This window comes from Felis catus, chromosome D3 (genome assembly GCF_018350175.1).
Source record: "Felis catus isolate Fca126 chromosome D3, F.catus_Fca126_mat1.0, whole genome shotgun sequence".
Taxonomy (NCBI): Eukaryota; Metazoa; Chordata; class Mammalia; order Carnivora; family Felidae; genus Felis; species Felis catus.
This window is the reverse complement of record NC_058379.1, coordinates 91,783,133-91,810,021: the sequence shown is the minus strand read 5'-3', so window position 1 is coordinate 91,810,021 and position 26,889 is coordinate 91,783,133. Positions and strand designations below refer to the sequence as shown.

At 51.5% G+C, this 26,889-nt stretch overlaps 1 long non-coding RNA gene across 15 annotated transcripts in view; it reads right to left on the bottom strand.

The window, feature by feature from the left end:
- LOC109493526 overlaps nucleotides 1-26,889 on the bottom strand; it is a 45,469-nt gene that overhangs the window by 4,505 nt on the left and 14,075 nt on the right. For 3 of the 15 annotated variants that reach the window (XR_006587752.1, XR_006587751.1, XR_006587753.1), the window contains 3 exons: nucleotides 25,622-26,300; nucleotides 21,722-22,587; nucleotides 7,968-17,958 (listed from right to left, as the gene is read on the bottom strand). This is a non-coding gene — a long non-coding RNA (uncharacterized LOC109493526). Of the gene's footprint in view, nucleotides 1-3,425; nucleotides 4,052-6,029; nucleotides 6,271-7,967; nucleotides 17,959-21,721; nucleotides 22,588-25,621; nucleotides 26,301-26,889 lie in introns of those variants that run through there. The other 12 variants (XR_006587759.1, XR_006587763.1, XR_006587762.1 and 9 more) reach the window with 12 other exon arrangements.

Sequence of the window (26,889 nt, the reverse complement as noted above, 5' to 3'; positions counted from 1 at the left end):
TTAAAAGATGATTATTCCTCCATTGAAATGCCTTGTCAACATTGTTTAAAATTAATTAATCATATATGTACGGGTCTCTTGTGGACCCTGTTTTATTACTTTTTGTGTTTAGCTTATCTCCAATGCCACACACATTTCCTGAATTTTAAAATCAGCTTGTCAATTTCAAAAAAAAAAATTTTTTTTAAGCCAACTAAGATTTTGAGTAGAATTCCTTTGAATCTGGGGCGCCTTGATGGTTCAGTGGGTTAAGTGTCCAACTCTTGATTTCAGCTCAGGTCATGATCTCACAGTTTGTGGGATCAAGCCCCACATTGGGCTCTGTACTGACTGCAAGGAGACTGCTTGAGATTCTCTCTCTCCCTCTCTCTCTGCCCCTCCCTTTCTCATGCTCTCTCTCTCTCTCTCTCCAAATAAATAAATAAACCTTAAAAAATTGTTTTGAATCCATAAATTGATTTGAGAGAAATTCACACCTTAACAATACTGAGTTACCACAATGACTCTTTCCACTTACTCAGGTGTCTAATTTCTCTCAGCTATGTTTTCTAGTTTTTGGTGATCAGCTCTTGTCCATCGTTTGTCAAATATATCCTTCCTATTTCATATATTTTTATTTAAGTTTCTTTATTTGAGAAAGAGAACAGAAGTGGGGGAGGGGCAGAGAGAGAGAGAATCCCAAGCAGGCTCCGTGCTGCCAGCACAGAGTCCAACACGGGGCTTGAACTCACAAAACCAGTAGACCATGACCTGAGCTGGAGCCAAGAGTTGGACACTTAATCGGCTGAGCCCCCCAGGCGCCCCAGTATTTCACATCTTTGATGTTATGTTAAACATATTGTTTATGTAGTTTCAAACTGATTGCTTAATTTATTTTTTGATATTGGTTGTTTATCCTGAAACCTTGTTAAACTTAAAATAGCTTTTTCTATAGATTCCAAAAGATTTTTTTTTAAATAAGTGATTATGATTTCTGAAAATAAACTGTTTTACTTCTTTTCCAATATGGAACCTTTTTTTCTTTCTTTTTCTGGCTTTATTGCACTGGCCAGAACTTTTTTAAAGTTTTTTTTAAAATCCTTTTAATGTTTATTTCTGAGAGAGAGACACACACAGCACGAGCAGGAGAGAGCAGAGAGAGAGAGAGAGAGAGAGAGACAGAATCCAAAGCAGGCTTTAAGCTGTCAGCACAGAGCCTAATGCGGGGCTCAAACTTACAGACAGCAAGATCATGACCTGAGCTCGAACTCACAGACTGCAAGATCATGACCTGAACTGACGTCAGACGCTTAACTGACTGAACCACCCAGGCGCCCTGAGCACTGGCCAGAACTTCTGATAATAGCTATAGTACTAACGGGTAGATGGCGTAATAGCAACTATCTTTTTCCTCCCTGATATGAGAGGGGAGAGGATTTGGTCTGTCACTATTAATTAGGATATTAGCTAGAGGTTTTCTGTAGTTGTTATCATATTAAGGACATTCCCCTCTTTTCCTAGGTGGCGAGAGCTTCCATCATGAGTGAATGTTGTTGCATTCACTAACATTTTGTTATGAACTTTGGCATCTGTGTTCATGAGGGATATCCTCAGTCTGTAGTTCTTTTGTTTTGTTTGTATTCCTATTATGTGTTTTTCTAGTCTTTGTAACAAGGTAATACTAGTCTCCTAACAGGAATTGTGAAGTATTCCTTTCTCTTGAATTTTATGGGAGAGGTTAGCGTGAGCACACTTTTCAAGTCTCACAATGTTTGGACTTTTCAATTTTGCTGCTGTTGTCTTTTTCTTAGCTCCCAAGGATTAAGTACCAGCAGACGGGATCCTAAGCTAAGGCTAATGAGGAAGAAAACAAAAACATTGGGCATCCATCATTTGCAGCCAGGCATGTTTACATGTTTAATCTCTTTAGTTGCCCGAGGTGTAGAAATGTGCTCGATGACTCCCACGTTACAAGTCTGTCAAAAGATGTTAAATAAGTTGCCTAAGATAACACAGCACAGGAATTCAGGTGGGGAGGCAGGTGTCGAAGTCTCCAGAACCTGCAAACTAAAGTGTAGACCTAGGAGTCTGAGAAACTAAGATCTGGGAGTGTGAATTTAACATCACTCCAGAGTTGTTTACACTCACAGCTTGCCCATTGAACTAGACTCTGAAATCCACCTGACGCTGCGGCTGCCTGGAGTAGTTTCAAGAATAAATTGACTTAGTGTGACACGTAAGAAAATGGAAATAACATGATAAGTGAACCAACAACAATAATGATATACAATGAGAAGACGAATAAGATGATTGCTGAGTCCAAGGAGAACTCCTAGTGATACCAATCGGCCCCATCCTGTGACTCTTTCAGAAGCACTCAGTCGCCCAAGAGAATGGGCACAGTCCACACGCGGGGGGTGGTGTAAAGACTAGCAAAGAACTGATGGGGGGCGAGGGGTGGGGGGAGCCTAAGGCCTAACCGCACGATTGCAAAAAGCACAATCAGCCGATAGGAAATAAGGCATGATGTTCAGACATTCAAATAAGAAAGCAAGTGATGTGTGAATGCCTGGAATAATAAGGAAAGATGAGGCTTTATCAGGACACAGAACAGGGTCCGCAGCGGTGATGGGAGTACAGAGGTGGGAAAGGAAAGTGCTATCGGTGGGGACGAAGCCCGAGGGCAGAACAACTGTGAGTGACCACAGGTTCCTGGGAGTAAGCGATTGCTTTGTTCTGTCTAGCGCCTACCTACCCGTCTTCTGCCTTCTATAGGGCCCACTGGGCACTCACGACGCACCAGGCACGACACCTCCCTCTTTCACCACACAGTTCCTCCACACCCGTGTCGACCAAAGTAACGGGTAAAGAAAATGGGGAACACGAGGGGTTCATCTACCAGAAAGTTAAAGTGGTGTTGGAAGGAGAAGGCAGATTTTAAGTTCTTTATGCCAAAGACTACTCATCACAGAGATAACAGCGTTCGCTCTCTTAAACTGTATACACTAACGGATTCAGTCATGGAAATGCCCAAGAAAGAACAGGCAAAACATCAAACTTCTGAATAAAATTTCCAGATTGTCCTGGTAATACGGACAATGACGCACTTAAATTCAATTTGGGGGCGTTTGGAAATTTCGCAGTCTTTGCAAGTTAGTGCTTATTCACCCCCTTTCTCCAAAACGCTGTCTGTGTCTGTGCTGTCACCTGACCCTTATGACACCACGTGAGATGGACAAGGGGTCATGAGGACACCGAGGCCCAAAGGGGTGAAGTACCTCTCTTGCTCAAGGTTCACAGAAGGAACTAGCAGAGCTGTTCCCCAGACACCTTCCCATCTGCACCCACACCCGCTCTGTCTCTGATGTCCGTGTTTATGCCCCACACCCCACACCGGCACCTTCCAGCCCCTTGGTGTCTTAGACTGTATTTTACTCTTTACGCACCTGCACCGGGGGCTGAGGCAGAAATCCCCATCTCGGCTGCGGCTCCCACTTTCTAGAAGGCAGCAGGTGCACACCACGCTCACTCCTCACACAGGGCACGTTACTGTGGCCCCGCAGTTCAGGAATGTTCTTTCTCACGGCATTGCTCAGTGCCTCGCGGTGCAGGGAGCTCAGCGCGAGCACCCCGCGGCTGCAGACTCTCCCACAGAGGCTTCCTGGGGAAACGTGATAACCCATCTCGGAAGGACAACTGCATCCAGCCCTCAGACACAGCTGCCCAGACTCCTTCCACAGTCCGCAGCCGCCCTTCCCGGTGAGCGGAACACAGCGCCCTTTGACGTTGCTCGGTGGCCCTTGAGGAATCTTTCAAATTTCCGTTCCAGAAGAAGTCCCAGAGCAGCGTCCACGAGGAACTTAGGTGACATGGACTATTGTTCCCGAAGTAGAACCCGCGTGAGTGCTTCCATTTGTACGACTCAGCACCGGCCCCATGGAACCCCACAGGGATGCCACAACTGTTCGGGCCCGCTAGCCTACGGCCTCGGCTGATAGCTTCGATTCATCCTTCCAGAAAATTCGAGGCTGTCTGCGTTCTGGGCTGGAGCAAGCGCCTGACGACTTTTCTCCTGAGTAGATAAAACACGGAAGGGCTCTTAATTATGCCTCATATTTGGGGGCAGGAAACCCTCATCCATTCAGTTGCTCCCTAAAAATAAGAGGTTTTATGTAAACGGGACCTTTCTGCCAGCCAGTTAACCTCGGATAACCCCAGCCTCACCTGCCCAGGTGGGAGGCCGTAGATGCACCATGAACCAGATCTTTTTACACACTCAGCTCACAAGAACGTTCTACGGTCGATGTTCTGCGGCCGTTACTCCGTGGAGCTTACAAACTTCCAGCACATTTCCTACCGTGGCCTCCCCGCAGCCGCTGACAGGAACCTTCTCATTCCAGATGTCAGGCTGTGCGACCCGAGGAAGATCACCTTCCCTTTCTCGGTCTCAAATATGCAGGTTTGGTGCGCTCTGTGCTATCACCCCTGCACGCTTCAACCAGAAAACATCAAACACAATTTTTTTAGGAAGAGTCTGTTGAACACATACATTTCCAGGGCTCCCTGCCTGCCTGCGGATCGCAGGTGTGAGAGTCACGCTTGCCTGTAACAAAAACACCAATGTGCTAACAGTTCACTGGCAAACTCAGACCCCAGCTTCATTTGTGTGGCTCCGTGGTGCCAGCGCCCCTCTCTGGGGAGGTCAAGAGCACAGGGGCAGCCACGTTGAAAGAGAGGACAGCATCCTAGCCCGTTCGTCTTCAAACCTAAACACAGCCGGCCCACTGCCCGGGAAGGTCTCCCTGGGGCCAAGTGACAGACAGAGGGCAGGGGCCGGGCTCCGACGCCCCACCACCACGGCCCCTTCCTGTCCCTCTCCCGGTGTCCTTGAGGACCCCGGGGCTCACCCACTGCTCACACTTGTGGAGCATGCCTCCCCCTCGCCTCCACTGCAAGACCACGTGCGCTCTTCTGTCTAAACACATTCTCAGCTCCCTCGTCTTCCAGATGTCCTGGGAACCCCCAGGGCGGGCCCCCACACACCTGCTCTCTTCATGCACTGCCCATGCTTCCCCTGACTCCTGGTCCCCGTGTGGGACCCTCGCTCAGCTCATGCCCCGTTTCGCCCGGCTGTGGCCTGCCCTTGGTTGCCCCCCACCCGTCCATCCGTCCACCCGTGGTCTCAGCCAGCAACCCCCTGCGACGCACTCTCGGCTTCTCAAGCCGCTCAGGCCGTGCGCCGTGGAGACCCTCCAGCACCTGCCAGGTCTCCCTGCACCCACGGCCCAGCGTCACCTGGAAGCCGTCCTGCCGAACCGGGACAGCCTTGCTCCCGCCTAGCTTGCCTCCGGGTTGAGGATCTAGGTTCCCAGGACACGGTTTGCCGGCTTTCCCGCGCTGCTCCCCGCCTGCTCCACGGGGGCGCCTCGGGCTTTCCTTGCAGCCAGTCCCCAGAATCTGCTGACCGTGGCTCCGTGGCTCCTGCCCCTGCATCGTCCCCGTGGGGTTAACCTCTGAGTCATCCTGTCCTGCCAGCAAGGTTATCTTTCTAGAGTGTAAACCTGACCTTTCCACTCCTAAACCTAAATATTCGGAGGGTCCGCCAATTCCCGCGGTGTGGGTTTTAAACTCTGTTTTGAAATACATTAAAATAAAATAGGGGGCTCCTGGGTGGCTCAGCCAGTTAAGCATCTGAGTCTTGATTCTGGCTCAGGTTGTGATCTCACAGTTCATGGGATTGAACCTGAGCTCTGGGCTGACAGTGCAAAGTCTGCTTGGGATTCTCTCTCTCCCTTTCTCTCTCTGCCCCTGCCCTGCTCCCGATTTTTCTCTCTCTAAATAAATAAAATTAAAAAAATATTTCAAATACCTTGTGTAATGCTGAACTGCACCGAGGTGTATAAACACTAACACCTGCCCACTCCTCACCCCCCTTGCCCCGACATCACAGGTGGAGGTGTCCTCACAGCTACTACGTTGCACAATTGCAGGGCACGCGCGCGCAGGGGCTGTGCCACTACCTGCCCCCAGGGTCCCCTCCACCAAGTCACCTCCAGAGATGGAGCCGGGGGGCGTGTGTCGGCCCGCACGCTCCTCTCCACGGGGCCGCTCCCCCTGCGCTGCTGAGCTGCATGGAGTATCGCTTTGCCTCCTCTTTGCAGGCGGCATCGTGCCGCGTATACTTGGGCATCTGCTTCCTCTCTCCATGTTGTGATGGCAGACGTATTGTCTTCACTTTCCCTGCTGCAAACAGTTCCATTGTACGACGACACTGCAATTTTCTTATCCCTTCTGTCGATGAAAGTTAGGCTAATTTTAGTTTTTTCTTTGCTACTACAGATAATATTGCCCCGAACATCGTTAAAGCGCATCTCCCTGTGGATACAAATACCCTGGGCCGTAGGCATGGACTTGCTGGGGTTCAGCGTGATTTTCCAACATGATCACAAGAATTTATATTCTTATCGGCGGTGTCTGAAAATGTCTGGTGTGCTGTGTCCTCATCACCATCTAGTATTTACCAGACTTCTCAGCTTTTGCAGACCAGTGAGGTTGTGAGTTTTCTTCATTTCTAGTGAGGCCGAACCTCTCACTTGTTTTTCTCTTTGGTGATTTGCCTGGGTTTTTTGTTTTTTGTTTTGTTTTGTTTTTTTGCTTTGGTTTGGCTTTTGCCTATTTTAAAAATTCAGTTGTATGCATTTTCATTGATCTATTGTAATTCTTTGTATATTCTGAATACTAATAGTTTATATGACAAATATGGGTATTTTATCAGATAGATACTATCTTATCAGAGAAAATCAAGTTTCAATTTGATCATAATTTCACGTATCAGCCTTTTCCTCATCCCAAGGAGATTTGAAGTTTTTCCTTCAGGACATTCATGATCCTTTCTAACTCACCTCAAGAGCCCTGCCTGGCTTCCTAAGCCCATGTGTCCACCCACCACCCATGTCCCCCACATTCGTGACGCTCACGGCCTCCCAGGCTTCCTTCCATCAGATCCAGCTTTCTCCCTGCCCCTTCCCCCACCATGGGGCATCCTAGCCATCCCTTTGGTAATAGCTCCTGTTGGTTACCTGAGCGTCTGTTTTCCCTACTAGATTTGGGGATTTTAACCCCTTTGCTCAGGTAGGGGGATTTGTAGGAGGTGGCAAGGCTGTTCAGACTCAGGATCAACATGGGTGGGGGGCAGTGGTCTGAGTGCGGATGCACCCCCATCAGGGCGGGAAACCCAAGAGCAAAACCAGGTCTCGCGAGAGTGCTGGAGAGTCCAGAAGCACACTGCAGACGGTTCATCATCACCTCCAGGGCCAGGGTGCGGGAGGGAGGGCGAGGGGAATCTCAGGGAGCCACAGGGAAAGAAACCTGGGCGGGGGAGGGGGGAGGGGGGAGCCACAGGGCAGCAAATGGACAAGGGGTGCCCAGGTGCAGTTAAGAGCTCACAGGCGGAACTGCACTCCCTTCACCTTAAGTGTATGTGGTGGGGGGAGGGGGATCCGCCCCAGACAAGCCTCACCCCTTCACCCAGCACACTGTGCAATCACCATGGCTGATGCCGGTCAGCACCCCTTTCTGCATGCCCTGGCCCGGGTGGGCAATGCTTATCCAGAAGAGCAGGGCTGGGGTCCTCCCCCACCCACCTTCTCGTCATAAGATCCAGAGATGATGGTTTACACGCAGAAAGGGGAAAAGGGAAAGACAGGAACGGAATTGAGAAAATGAATTAGAAATTGGGTAGAGGGAGGGAGGAGAGAGGGGGTGGAGGGATAGGGAGGCAGGAAGGGGAGAGGGGGTGAGGGGAAGGATAGGGGGAAGGGAAGGGGGGGCACTGAGGAGGGTGAGATGAGGGAGCGCCACCTGGTGGCCAGCCATGCCACCGTCACTTTCTCAGGACTGGAGCCATTTATTACAGGGGCCTGAGCTCCAGTGCTGGAACCGTGTTTGGCACATACTGGCTGCTTAAAATAACAACAGGTACCCACAACTTGGAAGGTTTTTTTTAATAAATAGATTCTTTCTACAGCTTTAGATTTACAGAAAAGTTGAGCAGCTGGTACAGAGCTCAGGTACACCCTCCCGTCATCACAGGTCTCTCCTGCTAACAGCATCTTGCATTAGTTGGTACGTCTGTGACAGTGAAGGAACCAATATCGATACATTGCACACCTTACATTAAGGCTCACTCTTGGTCTTGGACACTCATTCTGCGGGTTTGGACGAACGCATGTCATGTACCCACCATTACGGGGTAGAGAACGGTGTCAACGCCCTCAAATTTCTCTGTGCCTCACCCATGCGCCGCTCCGCCTTCCCCACCCTGGATCGCCTGGCGGCCACACATCGTCATTTACTGTCTCCATAGATCTGCCTCTTCCAGGAGTCACAGCACGTGGCCTTTCCCGACCGCCTTCTTTCACTTAGTGATACGCATCTCAGCTTCCTCCATGGATTGCCGTGGCTTGAGAGCTCACTTCTTGTTAGTGCCGAACGACATCCCGTTGTCTGCAGGGCCCACGGTTTATTTATCCATCACCTGCGAAGGACACCGATCACTTCCAGGTTTTGGCGATTACGAATAAACCTGCTGTGAACACCTGAGTGTGGGATTTTTCGTGGACATTATCTTCAAAACCTTTGGGTAAACACGAAAGAGCACGACTGCTGGGTCGTATGTATGGGAGGCGTGTTCCGCCAAACCGTCGTGGGCAGTGGCCGCCCGCAGTGGGCGCTGAGCGCGCGCTCCTGGGCTCCGCACCCGCCAGCACGTGGGGTCGCGAGAGCTCCAGACTAGGGCCTTTCTACCGGGCGCGTGGTGGTGTCTCCCTCTTTTCAATTTGCATTTCCCTGACGACACACGACATACGGCATCTTTCCATGAGCTTACTTCCCATCTGTACGTCTTCTCTGATGACCTATTTGTTCGGGTCTTTGCCCATTTTTTAATTTGGATTGTTTGCCTGTGGTTGAATGTTAACTTTGTATATTTTGGGTACCAGTTCTTTATCAAATACGTTTTGCAATATATTTTAATATAAATGAAAGAAACGCACAGATGCTTCACTCAAACATATTTGTTGGGCTGTCACTTAAAATCATCTCCTCTGCCATCTGTGGTATATGTACAACATTTGGGGAAGTATTACCTAAATCTTCCGATTAAGGGGAAACGGCACTAACAGATACATTTCTGCGTGCCTATAATTAAAGCAAAATAGCCGGAATAGTGTCCATGGAGGCTCACTTCCCACAGGTTGCAGCCCTGCTCAGACATCTGTTTCAAAACCAGGGGACTCTTCTGACCCATGGTGCCTGAGGCGTAACATACACAACGTCTGTTCCATACGACGTGGCTTGGGGATGCACCGACATGCAGATTTAAATTTGTTTCACAATGTTTGATACCTGTTTTAGTCTCTTCAGACTCCTATAATAAAGTAGCACAGTCCGAGTGGCTTATACACCACAGAAACTGATTGCTCACCATTCTGGAGGCTGGAAGTCCAAGATCAAGGAGCCGGCATGATCGGGTTCTGATGAGAGCTCTCCTCTGAGGCGCAAACGCGGTCTTCTCGCTGTGTCCCCTCGTGGTGGAAGGGGCCAGGGAGCTCTCTGGGGTCTCTTTTCTAAAGCACTGATGCCATTCATGAGGGTTCCACCTTCATGACCTAATCACCCCCAAAGGCCCCAGCTCCTAACACCATCACCCTGGGGGCTGGGTTTCCACACATAAATTGGGGAGGGCAGGGTGACACAAACATTCACTCCATGACAATACCTTCACACAACAGCTGCTCTCACAGAGGTAGGTCTTCGTAGTAGAATCGTTTTAGACATGATGCCTATACCGAACGTGAGTTGGTTTTTTCTTTCTTTTTGGAAAAAAAAATTTTTAATGTTTATTTATTTTGAGAAAGAGGGAGGGAGATCAAACAGGGGAGGGCAGAGAGACAGAATGCCAAGCAGGCTATGTGCCCGATGTGGGGCTCAAACCCACAAACCTGGAGATCATGACCTGAGCTGAAATCAAGAGTCAGACGCTCAATCAATCGACCAAGCCACCCAGGCGCCCCTACCAAAGAAAGGTGAGTTTTAGCTTGAAATGATGTGCAGCAAACGCCATGTAACTTTCTGTTGCATTCCAGATCTCTCCAAGAGATATTCTGAATAAGGACACCACAGAAAGAGAATGGAGAGAAGGCAGGAGGCAAGTTCTGACGGCGAACCATCATGCACGATGTTAGGTCTCTTAACTTCTCGGAGGCTCAGTTTCTTAACCTAAAGTAAGCGATGGCTCATGTTCTCTCTAAATCTGACACTTTTATGATTCAATGATTTTTGGAGCTCACCTTTAAGACACAGGAAATTGCTACATGAAAAACTGCAGAAGTGGCAGGGCTTGTGTGACATTTAGCCACAAGAGGAAGGAAACGCAGTTTGCATTTTACCCCAGCTGAGACCTGAAACCAACAGCACAGCTGTAGCAGAAAATCCCAGGCCCGTCTGAGCTCGTCGTGACGAGTGCGTGATGAACACCACGTGCGTGGAGCCACACGTGTAGCAATGGAAGTACAGATAAAACCTCCAAAGACAATTTCAGTCTAAAATGAGACGACTGCCATCATTCCAGGACGATGAACACCAACGGCCCAAGCCTGATCAAGGCTGATCTCAGGAGCCGGACTCGCCAGCCCTGGGCACCGGGGGAGCCGATGGGCTGAAGAATCCCCCTGACCTTGTGTCTTGTCTGTGGAACAAGGTGGGTGTCCGTGCCTCCCTCCGAGGTCGTCACGAATTGTAAACGGCGTGTGCAGAGTACCTGCAGCAGCGCAGCGGCCTTCAGTAGAGGCCAGCCTCTGCCGCGCAGCCACGCCCGCTTTCTAGCACCGGGCCCTGTGGTACCACGCTGGCCGCGCCGCTGACTTCCTGGGCCTTTCCCCCCTCCGCCAGAGGCGCGTGCTCTCAGCTCTCCAGATGCCCGCACCCGGTGGGTGACTGACGATTTCCCCGGAGCAAAAGGAGAAAGTCAGAAAATTAGGTGAGGCACGGGATATTTCATAGTGGTTGAAATTTCAATTAGGACCCGAAACGGATAGTGACAGAACTGCTCTCGATCTATGAAGCACGAAGGAACTCCTTCTCACTCCCTCACTTTCTATATGATGAGAAGCTGGCAGCAGAGGGGCCTTCACCTGCTTCGACCCAAAGCAGGGCTGTGACAAAGGCTTATGTGCAGGTACTGTATTTGGGAGTGTGACTCCAGGGAACAGAACGAGGGAAGGAAGGCCAGTGCAACGTATGCTCTAGTTGCGGCCACCACGGACCCTCTGGGGGCCTCCTGAGGAGCATTATGGGATGTATCCCAGGCCCACCTGCCCGGCTGACGGAAAGAGAGGTCAGGGGGCCGTGGCCACCCTTATGCTTCGGGGTGGCTCTTGACCAAGTAGAGCTTGGCATAAACTGTGCCTTGACACAGACACAGCACGGTTCTTCTGCTGAGCACGGTCGTCTGACATGGGCCTTCGAGCCCAGAAATAGAAGTAAAATCCCCCAGCAACAACAAAAGGGGGCCCGGAGCGTCTAGCAGCCGCTGGCCTAACGCTCGGGTTTCTCACGCTAGGAAAGCTGCATTATTTCCCTGCCCCGGCAATCACATGGAAGACGAGAGGGGGCAGGGCGGGCAGGCCCAGGCACCGACTGCAGACAGGAGACAAGGCAGCTGAAGAAGGCGGCAGGGGCGTGATGACTCAGGGGCCGCCGGGGCCGCTCTGTGCTTCAGAAACAGCGCCAGGGAGAGACTGGCCAACGCTGGCTCAGCGCTCAGGACGCACTGCGTGTGTGGCCACGGGCTCGGCCACTTCCTAGGTCTGTGTGCTAGCGGGCAGCCTGCGTGGCCACGCTGAGACCCTCTTTGTTCAGTGGGAAATCGAGGGCGGGTGTCTGGATTCATGCAGTCAGGGTAACTAAGCGATCACCTGCGGGAGACGCTCACAAGGTCTGCACCATAGAAAGCAGACAATACGTGTGTTCCCACCCATCTCAGCAAGCTGTGGCCTGCAGGCACACGTCCCGGTTCCACACCATCCTAGAAGCCCACGTGTCCCTGAGTCACCACCGGGCTGGGACCAGTAAGCCTGAGACACGCCCCCCCCGCCCCGCCCTCCACAGGGGCCTCCTCTCGGCTCTGACAGGCTGGGGAGTCCCGGACACATACAGGGGCTGCAGGTTCCCCGACTGTGCTCCACGGACACGGGGAGCGTGCGGGGGGGGGGGGGGGCGGCAGCCAAGGAGAGTCTGGGTCTGAACCACGGGAACGACGCACACCTTGCTCTGGGATTCCTCCTTGGCGGTGTTCCCACCCCGCGCTCCAGCCTCGCAGTACGCTGGCGTCGGGTGGAGAACAGACAGGAAAGAACCAGGTAGGATCACGTAGGCACATCAGAAATAAAGATCTGTGTGAATAAGGTGGCGTTTCTGTTCACGGCTGCGCTGGAGAGAAGCGTCCGTCCGACTTTGGCTCAGGTCACGATCGCACGGTTTGTGGGTTTGAGCCCCGTGTCGTCTCGGGCTCTGTGCTGACAGCTCGGAGCTTGGGGCCTGCTTCAGATTCTGTGTCTCCCTCTCTTTCTCTCCCCTCCCCTGCTTGCGCGCTCTGTCTCTCAAAAATAGACATTAAAAAAAATTTTTTTTAATGTCATCTCAAACATGTCACGTAAATGGGATCATCGATCGCCAGGAACCACCAGAAGCTGACAGAGACAAGGAAGGATCCTTCCCCTAGAGCTCAGTCCTGCCTTGACTTCGGACTCCTGGCCCCCAGACTGAGGGAACAGGTCCCCGTATGACAGCCCCAGAGAACAAACACAACAGAGAGAAACTGCAAACGCGCACCCGCAGATGTACATGGGAATGTCGTATTCATTCTTGAACAGTGGCTCTGCTCCTGGGAGAAAAAACCAGGAGACATTTCACATAGCCATCGAGAGGAACGTGATTAGTATATTATGATATAAGCAGAAAACACAAACAGTCAAAGTGGAGAAATTACAGGAACATACAACAGCATGTAAAGTAAGTTTCAAAGACGACACACCACAGGCCACTATTTTGCAAAGTTAAAAATCAACTAGAAATCTACCTTCTGGAATATACGCACACATGTAACATGACATGATGCACACAAGGGAGAGAAGAGCCCAGGGTCCCCTCAGCCAGGACGAGTGGGCACGTGGGCTAACACAGTTATTGGCGAGGATCTGGCCTTCGCGCCGTGCCTTGTGCTCACGGGCGCTTACCTCGTTGCTACGAAGAGGCAAACTTAAAAAAACACGCACGCACAGGCTAACCGTGGCGATTTTTCATGAACCCAGGATACTGATGATTTCAACTTGGTGCACACGGATCCAGTAAGAAAAAATGAACGTGGCCAAGTCCTCTCACTGTGGGAGGAAGGGGGGAGCCAGAACAGCCAGCAGTCTCTGCCGTGTCCCTGTCACCCAACACTTGGGTTATTTCTGCCTTCATCTCGTGGAGCGCATGCTGGTGGGGTGACGCCGCGTACTCACCCCCGCGTCCCCCTCAGGGTCGACTACATGGACAGATGTGACGGGGCTGGAGCCAAGCCCGTCTGAACAGCGCCGCCCACTCGTGTTCCCGCCAGGAGCACACGCAGGCCGCTTCCCAGACCTTCGGTAGCTGGGTGTTACGGTGTAGGGGAAGCCTGCTGTGTGTAGAGCCCGCCAAGGTGCAGAACACAACACCGTTTTTGCACGTTTCTTTAGCAGTTCGTGAATCAGGGTATTTGCCATTTGTTCACCGGCCTTTTGAACTCTTTCTTTTGCGAATACTTGTTCAGATCTTAATCTACTTTTCTTTTGGAGCAGAGTTATTGGGCTGCCTTTTTCCTTAGCGGTCTGTAAGAGTATTTTATGTACTGATCACCAAAAACACTGCTGTAGATACTAATTAGCAATTCATTCGAACTTCATTGTCTCCCACGGGTAAACTGGGTACAACATCTCTAAGCGGCGAAGATGCTGGGCCCCGCTTCCTCTATTCACTGCTGGTCCAGAAACACTCGTGTGTCTCCGGCATGCTCCCAGGGCAGCAGGGCACACACGGGGGGTGGGGGGGGTTGGGGACAGGAGCCTCTGGACAAGTGTCTCTTCTCGCTCCACCCTGCTCCTCGCCCATCTTCTCCACCGTACAAAGAGCATGAAGACTTCTGGAGGGATCAACAAGCCACGCATTATGCTTTAAGAATTATTTGACATTTCAATTGCCCTCAAGTGTGAATGAGCTCTATTGTGCACAGGGTCAAATTCGTCACGAGCTCTCAGGCTGTCCTGGTTAGAAGCCTGTTCTCCATTTTCATCTACATATCACAAGCAGTTTCCTCTTGGAGTCTGAAGACAACGGTCCAGTGTTACACCCAGAAAAAACCTATTTGTGCACAGTGCCCACATGGATGAATCACTCACCCTCCTTAAGTCAGACTCTGTGCAGATGTAATGATCCCTCAGAGGTGTCCTTCCCTAACGGTTTCCCTGCAGTCCCCGTTAATAATCAGCGGGAGGCCCGGTGCCGCAGAGGAAATGGGTGGACACGTGCAGCACAAAACAGAGCAGGAGAGAAAGGAAAAGTTCAGAAGCACAGGTGAAAATCTCTCACCCTCTGTGGGTCAGCAGGTGACCCTTTTAGAAGAGACAGCCATATATTTTCATTTCTTCCCAAATCACTTCATAACATCCTATGCGAGAGACACTTGGTTAAATCATTTGTTATTTTTCAAGTAAAACCAAGGTATGTTTGTAACCAGGGGAGGGATTCCCAACTATTGGTGCGATGAAGGTGGGGACCTCGCCCCTAACGTGCCCTGCGAGGAAGCCTGTGTGCAGGCCGCACGGGACGTGACCGCCTGCCGGTTGTGCCTCCCACCCTGTTGGAGTCCAAATGCACTCTTCATCTCACCTTCTTGTTTCCACCAACTCACGCAGCAAGAGTAAAGAAGGGTTGTCTGCATGACGCTAACCCAGCCCTGAGTGTCCAGAGCTCTCCGGGGCAGACACCGAGGTGCTGGCAGGGGTGGTGGGAGGCGCTCCATCCGGGGCATCCCCCGACAAGGGCAGGGGGACACAGGGGACACAGCGAGGGGCAGTTCTCCAGAACTCTCCAAATCCACCCCCCAAAGGCAAGCCAAGGGCAGAGCAGTCCAGCCAGGGTTCCCTGGCCGTATCTGCTCCGCCTGGAACACACTGGAGGAACTAGGCTCCAGCCGTGACCCAAGGTCCCCAGCCTCACCCACTTGCCTCTCTCCAATTTATAGGACGCGCTGACCTTCCAGACGTACTTCTGAGGAATGCCTGGCTCTCTGCTGCCGCTACAAAGGTCACACGTCCTGGCACCCACGCGCCTCGGCACCTGCCCAGTCCCAGATGCATCTGTATATTTGCTCTTATCCTCTAAGCAAGGTTACGCAGGCACGGAGAGGACCAGAAACTGGCAGTGCGCCACGATCACTTCACTGACCTGCAGCATCTTCCCCAGCAGGGTCCTGGCACTTGCCTGTTTCTTCCTTCTTTTGTAAGACCCCAGGTTCTGGGCGCGGCATCCGTCCGGGGGCTCAGAGTAAACGCCTGCTCCTCTGGCTTCCGGGTCTGCCAGTGTGTGGCAGTGCTGTTAACACGTGTGCCGTGGGGATACTCTGCCCCGTGTCCACAGATTCAGGTAGAGGCTCACGTCCCCCTAAAACCTCAGACTCAGCCACCCCGTGTGCAGCCAGTGCCCGTCACCAGACCCTGCGGTGGCCTGTTCTATTTTGCCTGCGCCCTACATGATATGCCTCCCACTGGACCCTGTCCCTGTGCTGGTGGGGGGTCCGGGAGTGGCAGAAGGGCCGTGGGCCCGTGTGTGTTTGATACACGGACGCCAGGACAACGGGGGGACCTCTGCACGGGTGGCCCCTGGTGATGCTGCATCATCACAGGACACAGGACAGAGGGGCCTTCGTTACAGGGATGCTCACCGGCCCCTAGGAACTCTAGACAGAGATGAAGGAGAAAATACACCTGTCACTTCCTTTGGCTGTTAGCAGCATCGACTGATGGGCGGATCATACACAATTTAGAACCAACTGGAAAGAAATGTAAGCATAATAACAATTCGGTGTCTTTCACGAATTCTTAACTCTGAAAATCAATTCCACCTACTTCCTGGTACCTAAGGCTTGAGGGCGGGTCCACACTTACTCAGCTCAGAGCCGTCAGAGAGGCGGGGGTCGGGAGAGAGCCCGGCTCCCGCTCTCGCTGGGAACCTGTGCCCTCCCCTGGCCAGCTGTGCTCTGTTCGCTCATTCACCCCTGCACACATTTACCGAGTGCCTCCTGGCGCCCGCAGGGCTCCAGACGCTGGGCTGCATCAGCGAGCAAGCAGGCAGGACCCTGCCACCCAGCCGCTTTCCTTCTGTGGGGGGAGACGGAGCAGAAGCGAGACTGAGCAGGGACAAGGGAGCAAGGAGAGCCGGGAGCCTCCGGAAGCCACCCTGCTCAGAGGCGCTCCCCGCGGCTGCCCGGCCCTGTGCGGCCTGGAGGAGTTAGGGGTGCGGGGCCCGCGAAGGGCTGGGCTCAGGGCAGACAGACACAGGCACTTTGCGGGTATTTGGGGCAGAGGGCGGTAGGGCTCACAGGACGTGGTGATGGACTGAGTGCAGGGGGAGGGAGGGGGGGCCGGCGGCGTGACGAACGTTGAAATCTGACATCACACTGGTGTGTCCGTGAAAGCGAAGTGGAAACATCCCTGGAACTCACACGGCTTGGCCCGTGACAGTGTTGTCTCTCCTACAACAGAAGTCTGCTCTTTTTCACAGAAAATAACTTCAGTGGACAGGTCACAACGAGGTCCCGCAGACAGCGAGCACCCCAATTACAGAACTTCAGAGTCGCCAAGAGCCGTGGAGATGTTCTGGCCCCCCCTCCTCCCGCTGTAGATGAGGCAACAGATCCAGGGCAGGTGGCTTTCCCAGGACATGCGGCCGCTCAAGGGACAGGCTGACGAGCCGTGACCCGCCCCTCCACTTAGGTCTCCGGTGGGTGCTAGGGAGTGTCAATCCGCACCACGCCATTCCGCCCTCGCTCTGCCTCCTTCACCTTCACCCCTGGGGGAAGCGGACACTTCTTGGTCCCCTGCCTCTGACCGCGACACCTGCACCTGTAGCCCCATCAGAGGTGACCCGACTCCCTGCCCACCGCACCTGGGCTCGGACGCCGGCTCCATCACTTCCCGGGGTGACCTTGAGCGAGCCGCTAACGTTGTGTTTTCCGTGATCCCGTCTAACAGACAGGAGGGGGTGAGGGTCTGGACTGGGGATTAAACGAGCTCGTCCCGGCCTTAACCCTTGTCCTTCCCACAACAGCCCGAACCCCCAGGTCCAGCCGGACTCCCCAGCTCACACCCGAGGAACGGTGGGAGTGGTGGCAGACCCTCCTCCCCCGCTCTCCTCGTTCTCGCTCGGGCACCTCACGCCGTGAAGGGCATCAGGGCCCGGGTGCCCGCCTGCGACATTCCTCCACAGTCTGTGTCCAGATGCAGCACAATTTTAAGTCAGTTTAACTAGGAGTCAGGTAACGGAGCTCCGTACAAGGGAAAAACAGCAACGGGGTAGGCACGCAAACATGCCCGTGTATGTGTGCACATGTGTGCGTGTGCTCGTGTGTGCATGCGCCCGTGGGGTGGTGAAAGACGGGACGTGGGGGTGTGTGATGCGATGCTTTTGGGAAACGCCACTATTTTCTCTTTCTCTAAAGGGCAGCATTTTAAGAATCAAAAAAATGGAGGAGGAAATAATGAAAGAAATAACACCAGAAAAGTCCCCCAAATTGAAGGCCACGAGGTCCAGATTGAAAGAACCCAACGAATGACTTACATCAAGGACATCACCATGCAATTTAAGAACGGTGGTGATAAAGGCAGGATCCAGGATTTCCTGAGAGGAAAGAAAGGAAAAAAACACGAGTCACTTTTTAAAAGTTCGGAAATCAAGATGGCATTGAATTTCCCCAAGACAAAAATGGACCGATGTCCTCAAAATTCTGAAGAGAAACCATTCACATCTAGTGTTGGAGCTCTGAGGGAACTGTTGTTAGGCACGACACAACAAAGACACATTTGAACACGCTGGGATCCTGGTGACTTCAAGTCTCCCAAAGATCTTCTCCGGCAAAATGGAAGAACAAACAGTCAAAATTATGGGAAGAAGAAAGAAAAACTAATTGCGAAAAGGGACGATGTTAAGAAATAGTGGGATAAATATCAGAAGCAATGGCTGACTGACACACTTTTCTCACACACAAACTCACTCTCGTATACACATTCTCACACATGCATTCTGACATTCACTCACACGTGTTCTCTCTCACTCACAACCTCACAACCACTGACTCACACACTCTCCCACATACTCTCACACTCATTCTCACACACAATCCCTTACACGATTCTCTCACACATTTGTTCACATACACTCTCATACACGTTCTCTCACACCTTTTACGCACATCTCCTTACAGACTCACACATATTTTCACGCTCTCACACACATTTGCTCTCACGCACAATTATGACCACTCTCTCACATACACACCTGTCCACACATACTCTCTCTCACATTCTTGTGCTTTCACATGCACTCTAACAACTTTCTTTCAAATACACTCTCACACATATTTTCTCACATTTTCACGTTCTCTTCTATAATCACACACACGCACCCTCACACAATATTCTCACATCCTCACACTTATACTCACATAGTCTTTCACATGTTCTCTCACGTATTTCAACATACTTACACTTAATTCTCACATTCACAACTCCTACCAGCATTTTCACACAGGCTACCACACACCTTCTGGTACACACTCTCAAATTCCTTCACACGCACCCTCTTACACATATTCTCTCACAACTCTCCTACATTCTCATTCACTTTGGCACACACAACCCCACTCAGCCTATTTCACACACATTACCACACACACTCTCAAACACATAGTATCTCACGTTTTCTCATATTCTCAAATACATACTCTTACATAATTCTCACAATTCTCTCACATTCAACACACAATTGTCTCACGCATATTCTCTCACATGCACAATACACATCATGTCACATACACACCATCAGTCTCTCATACATACTTTCTCACAAATATTTTCACCCATCCTCACATATATGCTATCGCACATATATACTCTCTTCTACTACTCTCATAGTCTCTCACACAGTCTCACAATTCCCTTTCATGCAGATGCTCTCACATGCATTTTCAGTCACACACACAGTCTCTCATATATTCTATCACACACACATTCTCTGTCTCACATTCTTACTTTTGCATTCTCTTTTACACACATTCTCTCACACATTTAATTTCACACACGTTTTCTAACAAACTCTCACATTTTTGCACACACATTCTCACATTCTTTTCCACACATTCTTGCACACACACAACCTCACACTCGCCTTTTCACACACATTACCACACACAGTCTCACACACATTTTCTCACATCCACATTATCTCACACACATGCACACAAAGTATCTCACATTTTTTCACATTCTTACAAACTCTTACATAATCCTCTCTCTCCCACATTCAACACATAATTCTGTCTCACACACATTCTCCCACAGGCACTCTCACAATCACTCTCTCACACGCACAATACACATGATCTCTCCCGCACACACCCTCAGTCTCTCATACGCACATTTTCTCACATATTTCCACTTACACATCCTCTCAGATACATGCCATTGCACACACACATTCTCTTATACAACTTTCATTCTCTCCCACACTCTCACAATTCCATTTTACACAGTTCTCACACACATTCACACCCTCTCACATACCTACATGTGTACATACTCTTTTATACAGTCTCTCACGCATTTAATTTCACACACATTTTCTAACAGACTCTCACATTCTCTCTCTCTCTCTCTCTCTCTCTCACACACACACACACACACACACACACACACACACACACACACACGAACTCTCTCTCACACACACATTCTTTCTCTTGCATCTTATCCCAGATTCTCCTCTATCTGCAATTTTAGGGATACCACAGCTCTTCAGTTCAATGTTACGTTTCCTGGCACGTACTCAAGTAATCCAAATCCCAGGCCGTGAAGACTATATTTGGTCCTTCTTGGGCCAGGGGCCCAGTCCTGATCCAATCACCTGCCATCTGAGAGCTGTGGTTAATTTTAATAAACCGGGGTCCGTGAGTGAGGAGGCTGAGAAAAAAAGGTTGCTGAGAAACAAGCAGGCTCTACCATAAAGCTGCACGCTGGCGTCACCGAACACGTACTGGAGCTCTGATTACGTGTGAGACACACGATGGGACCTGTGCACACTCTGTTCTATCCTCAAGAGACGGACAGTCTATTTGGCAAGACACAGAATAGGATAATTCAAAAATTCAAAAAACAAGGTAGCAAACATTTCAGTTTGGGGTTCACAAGAGTCCTAGAGATGGGCGGTGGGGACGGTTGCACATTAACGTGAATGGGATGCCCCGAACCATACACTTGAAAGCGGTTGCCATGATAACTTCTGTGTCTATCTCACCATCATTGTCATCATCACCAACAACACAGCTACAAAAATGGGAGTGGGTGCCGCAGCCAAAAGCGCTACTGGCGATTCGAGGCCGAAGTGACCAGCCAGGGTTTCGACGGGGCCGGCCTCTTGCTCCATTGCCAGTATGAGAATTAACACCTGGCCTGTTTTCTGAGATGCTGAGAGTCACGTTCAGAAAAGAGAACATGTGAAGATACTGCGTGGAGCAGAAGACCCGTGGCTCACGCCGCGAAGCTTCTAGAAACTGAATGCAGCTTTCAGCACCGTGTGGTCCTTCAAGGCGTCAGCAGTTGGCTCAGCTCCTGCTATGCCAAGCCCAACTCACCTCACCAGGCTGGGTCACGATCGGGGGGCCCCGACCAAGGCAGAGCCCTGGAGCGCCTTTCCTGTCACGAGTGGTTTCTAGAGCAGTTTCCAGAAGGTCTCTTGTTGCTGTCAGCCTGACCCTGGCCAGCCTGCAGCTCCTCCCGGGCCCTGCCAGCACCAGCTGTAGGCCGCCAGAGTCCTGCTAGGTCATCCAGACCCTGGACACCGAGGCTGCCTAGGGTTTCCGGCCAGTACTCTGGGTCCCTTATGTGGAGAGCCCTTGCTGGGTGCGGAGAGCCCTTGCTGGGTGCAGACAGCACCTCACGGTCCCCTGCTCCACAGAAGACTTCTAGCGGCAGGGAGAAGAGGGACCCTGTATAGAAGCAGCCCCTCACCACCCCCACCCCGAAAGAGGGCAAAGGGCAAAGAAAGAAATAGCTGGGGACACTAGTAAAATCTAATCGGGTCCACACCTTTGACCATCATTCCCTAATCTCCTCTGACAGACAGGATTCCGTTTCCTTGATCACGGAAGTAAAGATACTCGCTCCCCTCCACTCCCCTCCACCACCATAGCACAAGACACGCCCCAAGGGGACCTGGGGGTGTGTTTCACACACCGCGTGGCTCTCTCTCACAGCAAGGCACTCTCTGGAGTAACACTCGACAATTACCACTAAATGCGATGCTTCAAGATGGAAAACATTTCTTTTCACAGGAATGCCTAAAATCTACCTCAAGGGCAAGAAGAAAGAAATAAAAGAGAAGATCATACCAGAACTTCAGAAGTACTTAGAGCAGAGCTTTTCTGGAGTCAAGGTAGAGCTGCATCCTATTGAGACTGACGGCTTCATTTTGAGGAATACGAAGCAAGAAACCAGGCCGGAAACGAAGCAAGAGATTCTAACTCACCTCCTTTCACGTGAAACACCTTATTCCACAAAGCACAACAGTTACAGTAAATCCACATCACCTCTGGCAGGAGCGCTGCTGGGAAATCTGTGGAAGCTGCCCCGGCAATTTCCAGATAAACTCATTAAAAATCTCGATCGGTCCACGATTAAAATGGGCCGCTCAGGAAAATCTGGCATAGGGCCTTCTGGAGGATTTAAAGGGCTGTGCAGAAGACATTCTTTTGATTCCACAGCTTTAAAAAGTAGGATTAGAACATTTCCATCATTTCCATTGCGCCTTCCTCTTACAAAACTATCTTAGAACTGAGAACTTACAGGACGTTTTCTGAAATTAAGGACGCTTTTGTGGGGATTTTTAAGTGGCCATCACAACGGGTACGGTTAGTAGTGCCCCAGAAAGATTCCCGAGTCTGTGGGCTGGACGGACCTGCCGAGCACAGGAGTGAGCAGCACTCGCGGGACCGAGAAAGGACAGAACTTTCCTTCCGTCCTTGACTGTGGAGAAGCAACAGAGGTGATGCCGCAGAACAACCCCCATGGGGTAGAAGGGAGGTCAGAGAGCGAGGTCCGCTGAGGGGCCTGGAGGACAGAGGGGCCAGCTGGACCCTCCACACTGCCCGTTCTGCTGCTCCGAAAGGTCCCTTCCACACTGCAGTCTCCGTTGGATAACCCCCTTTCGCATGGCCTTGATTTTGTTCTTGATGCTTCTCTGTATTCTCCAAATGTTCTGTAATGAGAAACGTCTAATTTTTAATCAGAAAAAAAAAACAACAACAACGAAACATGCAAGCAAACAGGAGACGTGCCAGGGGTCAACGAGCTGTCACTAGCCTGTGCTGTCACTCTCCTTTCTCAAGTGTCCCCTCTTCTTGCCTATAACGTGACAGGAGGGTGGGAAGATCACTGGTCCCTTCGTCCCGACCGTCTGTGGCTCCGGGTACAGCCTTCCTGTGTAGCACAGAGTGGTGGCGATTTCACCCAGGTCCTAAAGTTCCCTCTGGCTTCTGGAAGGCTCCGCTCCACCTCCGTTTCTCTTAAGACCACGATTCCTCGGTGTTTCACACCCAACACAACGTGCAAGTCTGCGTCCCACGCCGTTCCCAGAGAACCGACAGACTGAAAAGCCATCTGCCGAGTCATGGTGAGGTGGCAACGATGCTGATGACAGTATGACGGCCTGCCTGAGGAGACACTCGCGTTTTAAGAGGGAGGTCCGGGACATGCCCTACAGGAAGGGCCTCTAGCAGGATGCGTGCTCGTTGAGGGAGGTGCTTCCTGACCACGTGGACCGGCTGTTCTGAGCTCGAACATCACCACGCAGGAGCCCCTCAAGGTAGACTAGCTGCGTACAGACCTCTTGCTGAGAGTCTTATGCTCTAAAAACGTTTTCAATCCTAATTCCAAATTAGAAAAGGGAAATGAATGGGGCCCCTGGGTGGCTCAGGCGGTTAAGCGCCCAACTTCGGCTCAGGTCATGATCTCACGGTCCGTGAGTTCAAGCCCCGCGTCGGGCTCTGTGCTGACCGCTCAGAGCCTGGAGCCTATTTCGGATTCTGTGTCTCCCTCTCTCTCTCTGCTCCTCCCCCGTTCATACTCTCTCTCTGTCTCAAAAATAAATAAACATTTAAAAAAAAACACTTAAAAAAGAAAAGGGCAATGAAATTCTTTTATTATTTCTGAGGTTGTCACTTAATTTTCACACCAACCTAGAGAACAACACCTCACTTATTCAAAAGATTATAATCATTTACGATTCTCTTGGAACCTTCTCCCCTCGCGACTACTTGTGCCCAACCCTCCCACCCCCTAACCTCACAGGCTCATCATGAGGCGTCCATATGTTAAGCTATTTTGAGTTGGCCCAGCCCTAGATCGGAGCCACATTAGTGATGGCATCAGTCCGAATGTCCTCAGAGGGGCCGCAGGCGGGCCACTGCTGAGCTGTGCTGCATTGAAACATCTGGAAGAAAGCGGACCCGATTTCTGAGGGCTGCCGTGTGAGCAACAGCTACCCAACCAGAAAAGGACCTTCAGGCAGGCGGCCGGGTGACGAGAGGGACCACCTGCCCCGAGGCGCCCCCTAGAAGGCAGACCGCTGGTGTCCCGGGGAACAGACTACCTGTTGGTGGAGGTCTCCAAGGCGGGGGGGGGGGGGGGGGGGGGGGGGGGGGGGAACCACGTGGGCCGCACGCTTTAGCAAGCAGGGCCGTACACTTGTTCAGGGGTTGGTTCGCGTATGAACTTAAACCTTCTCCCAAATACAGAAGAGGACCGCCTGTTTAAAACTGGGAACATTTACAACAAAATGGTATCTCCGAGTAAACTAGGTTAACAAAGGTTTCTAGTGTTCGTGCTGTCCATGCTATTTTCAGATGGAGGAGAAATCCCATCTATGCAACCCTAAATTTTGAGTAAACCTACCACAGAGCATGATCCCACACGTGTGGTCCTGGGAGAGAGGGACATAGATGTCACCCCACGTCTGAACCCCCAGTCACAGCTCCCAACTGAGAGACGGGCCCACAGGTGCCCATGATGGAGAGATGTGCCCTCACGTGTCCCCGATGCAGAGTTGTGCCCGTAAGTGCCCCCGATGGAGGACTCTGTCTGCCGGGGACCCCCAAGCCATCACACCCTCAGCCCACATCGCTACCGGGTCCCCTCCACCTCCACTGGCACCAGGACCTCAGTACAGAAGGCTTGTTCACAGGACCCTTTTCGGGACCGTCTGTTACCTCTTAGGAGTTAAAACCCCCGGTCAATGTCCAGATCTGACAGGCTGAGTCCAACAAATCCCGGGAGCACTGCGCAGATGGCCTGGCTTTGCTGGAGCTCTCCCGCACCTCCGCCAGGCCAGGCGAGGCAACCCACGGACCGACGCGGGGACAGGCCCCCGGGACTGTTCACTACCAACCACAGCAACACCCTGGGAGAGCCTGCCGGCCACACCCCCCAGACAGGTGCACTTCATGAAGACACGGGAGCACTGGCTCAATTCGGGTGAAAATCTGGGCCAGAAACCACCATGAAGGGGCCGCCACGCCTCTTGACTCGGAGGCCACTGTGTGCACCAGGGCGTCACCCTCACCCAGGCAGGCTGGAGGCCCAGGACAGGCCTCTGGACAGGCCAGGGATCCGCGATTTTAATTCTGCTCTCAGATCTGTCACGGCCCAGACTCAAAGTGGCCGCAGCCATACCAGAGACCTCGCCTCGAGCCGTATACACTGTCTGCGCCACACGTCCAGGTCCAACCCAACGCTGGGCTGCCCAGCCGGGACGCACAGAAACGCTGCTGCGGACAGATCCGTGATGGGGAAACTTCCAGAAGCAGGGTTCCAGAGCACGCCAGCCACGAGGGGCCTCCTTCGGGGGTGCAGAAGCGGTCGTGTGTGTGTTTATGCAGAACGGTGCCCGTTGTAGGGAGCTCCTTTCTAATGCTTCCGGCTTCTGTAATCCACTCGGTGTTTCCTTACTACAATTCCATACACTTCGCTGAAGAAAAGTCACGTGAGCAGAAGGGAAGAAACGAGTAACCCTGGCACCTCCGTGCTCATAAATGGATGTCCAGGGCTCTGGACAGGGCTGTGCGCACAGCTGAGAATGAGGCGACTTTTAAAATTCAGGTCTTACGGCTGCACTGTCACCACGTGCTTGTCCACCCGCTACTTGATTGTGACTAGTTTGCCAGGTTTCCCCAAATTTTTCTAAACTACCGGGAATTTAAAGACAAAATAAATGAATCATCACCACCCTTAGCTACCTGAAAAATGTTCCAAATGGAAGTGCGAAGAGTTCTACTCTTTCTAGTAGCTTCCTTGTACTTTTCAAGCGGGTGCCAGCTATCCTAGATCCAAGTGTGAAGGGGAGAGTCAGCTAGTGATGGTTATGTCTGGTCCACACGGTGAAGGTCACGTCTGGTCCACACGTGATGGTCACATCTGGTCTACACGGCTCACCCGGCTTGAGGGAGGACACGTTTCTCAGAAGATGGTGTCCACTTCCGCGCTGTCTCCAGCACCTTGTCCAGCCCTTCCTACTGGCCAGGCCCGGGAGGTACTTTTACTCGCTGTGCATGTGCTCTGCTGTCCCACTTACCCGTCTAACTGGGTAGGCTCACTGCGTCTCCGGTGTGACCGTGTCCTTTCTCCAAATGACGTACCTGCCTTTCCTCCTTATTCTGAGGTCCTCTCCGTAGAAACTCAGCGAGAGGAGCTGAACGCCACGGCCACTCGCTGCGTTCTGCCTACTTCCCGGGACAGGCAGAGGTCAAAGACAGCAGCTGGACGTGCGGACCCTCGGCCAATTCTGCCCTCAGTGAGTGAGCAAGTCGGGTGCGTGGAAAACAGATCCTTCATCTCAACCAAAGGATTTGTTCAGCAGCTCAGGGCTCTCGCCCTCTCCCTGGGATCCTGGGCCTCCACTGGGGGAGCATCTGTGAACTACAGGAAGACAAAGAAGATGTGACGACCCAAAACATACTTTTAATGTATTGTTTTTTTTAAAAAAAAAAAATGTTGCTTTTTAACAACTTCTAACCCATGTTCGCATTTTGGGCTGAGGAAACAGAACTACGTTTAAAAGCAACCAAGATGATGTGTGTATTAGGGTTCTCTAGAAAAATAGAACCAACAGATAGTGTATGTATACAGATAGTGATTTTAAGGAAACAGCTCACATGACTGTGAGGTTTGGGAAGTACAAAATCTGCAGTAGGACGGCAGGCTGGAGACCCAGCAAGAGTTGATGCTGCAGGCTGAGTCCAACTGCTGGCAGAATTTCTTTTCAGAGGCCCAGTCTTTTCCCATTTAGGCCTTCAACTGATTAGGTAAGGCCCACCACACAATGCAGGGAAATCTGCTTTACTCAAAGTCTATCAAATGTTAAACGACTTAAATGTTAATCTTATCTGAGAAACACCATCACAGAACATTCAGAATAATATTTGGGCCACAGATATTTGGGCCACAACCCAACCAGGTTACCACATCAAATTACCGCTCACAATATGCTTCAGATTATTTTGGGGTA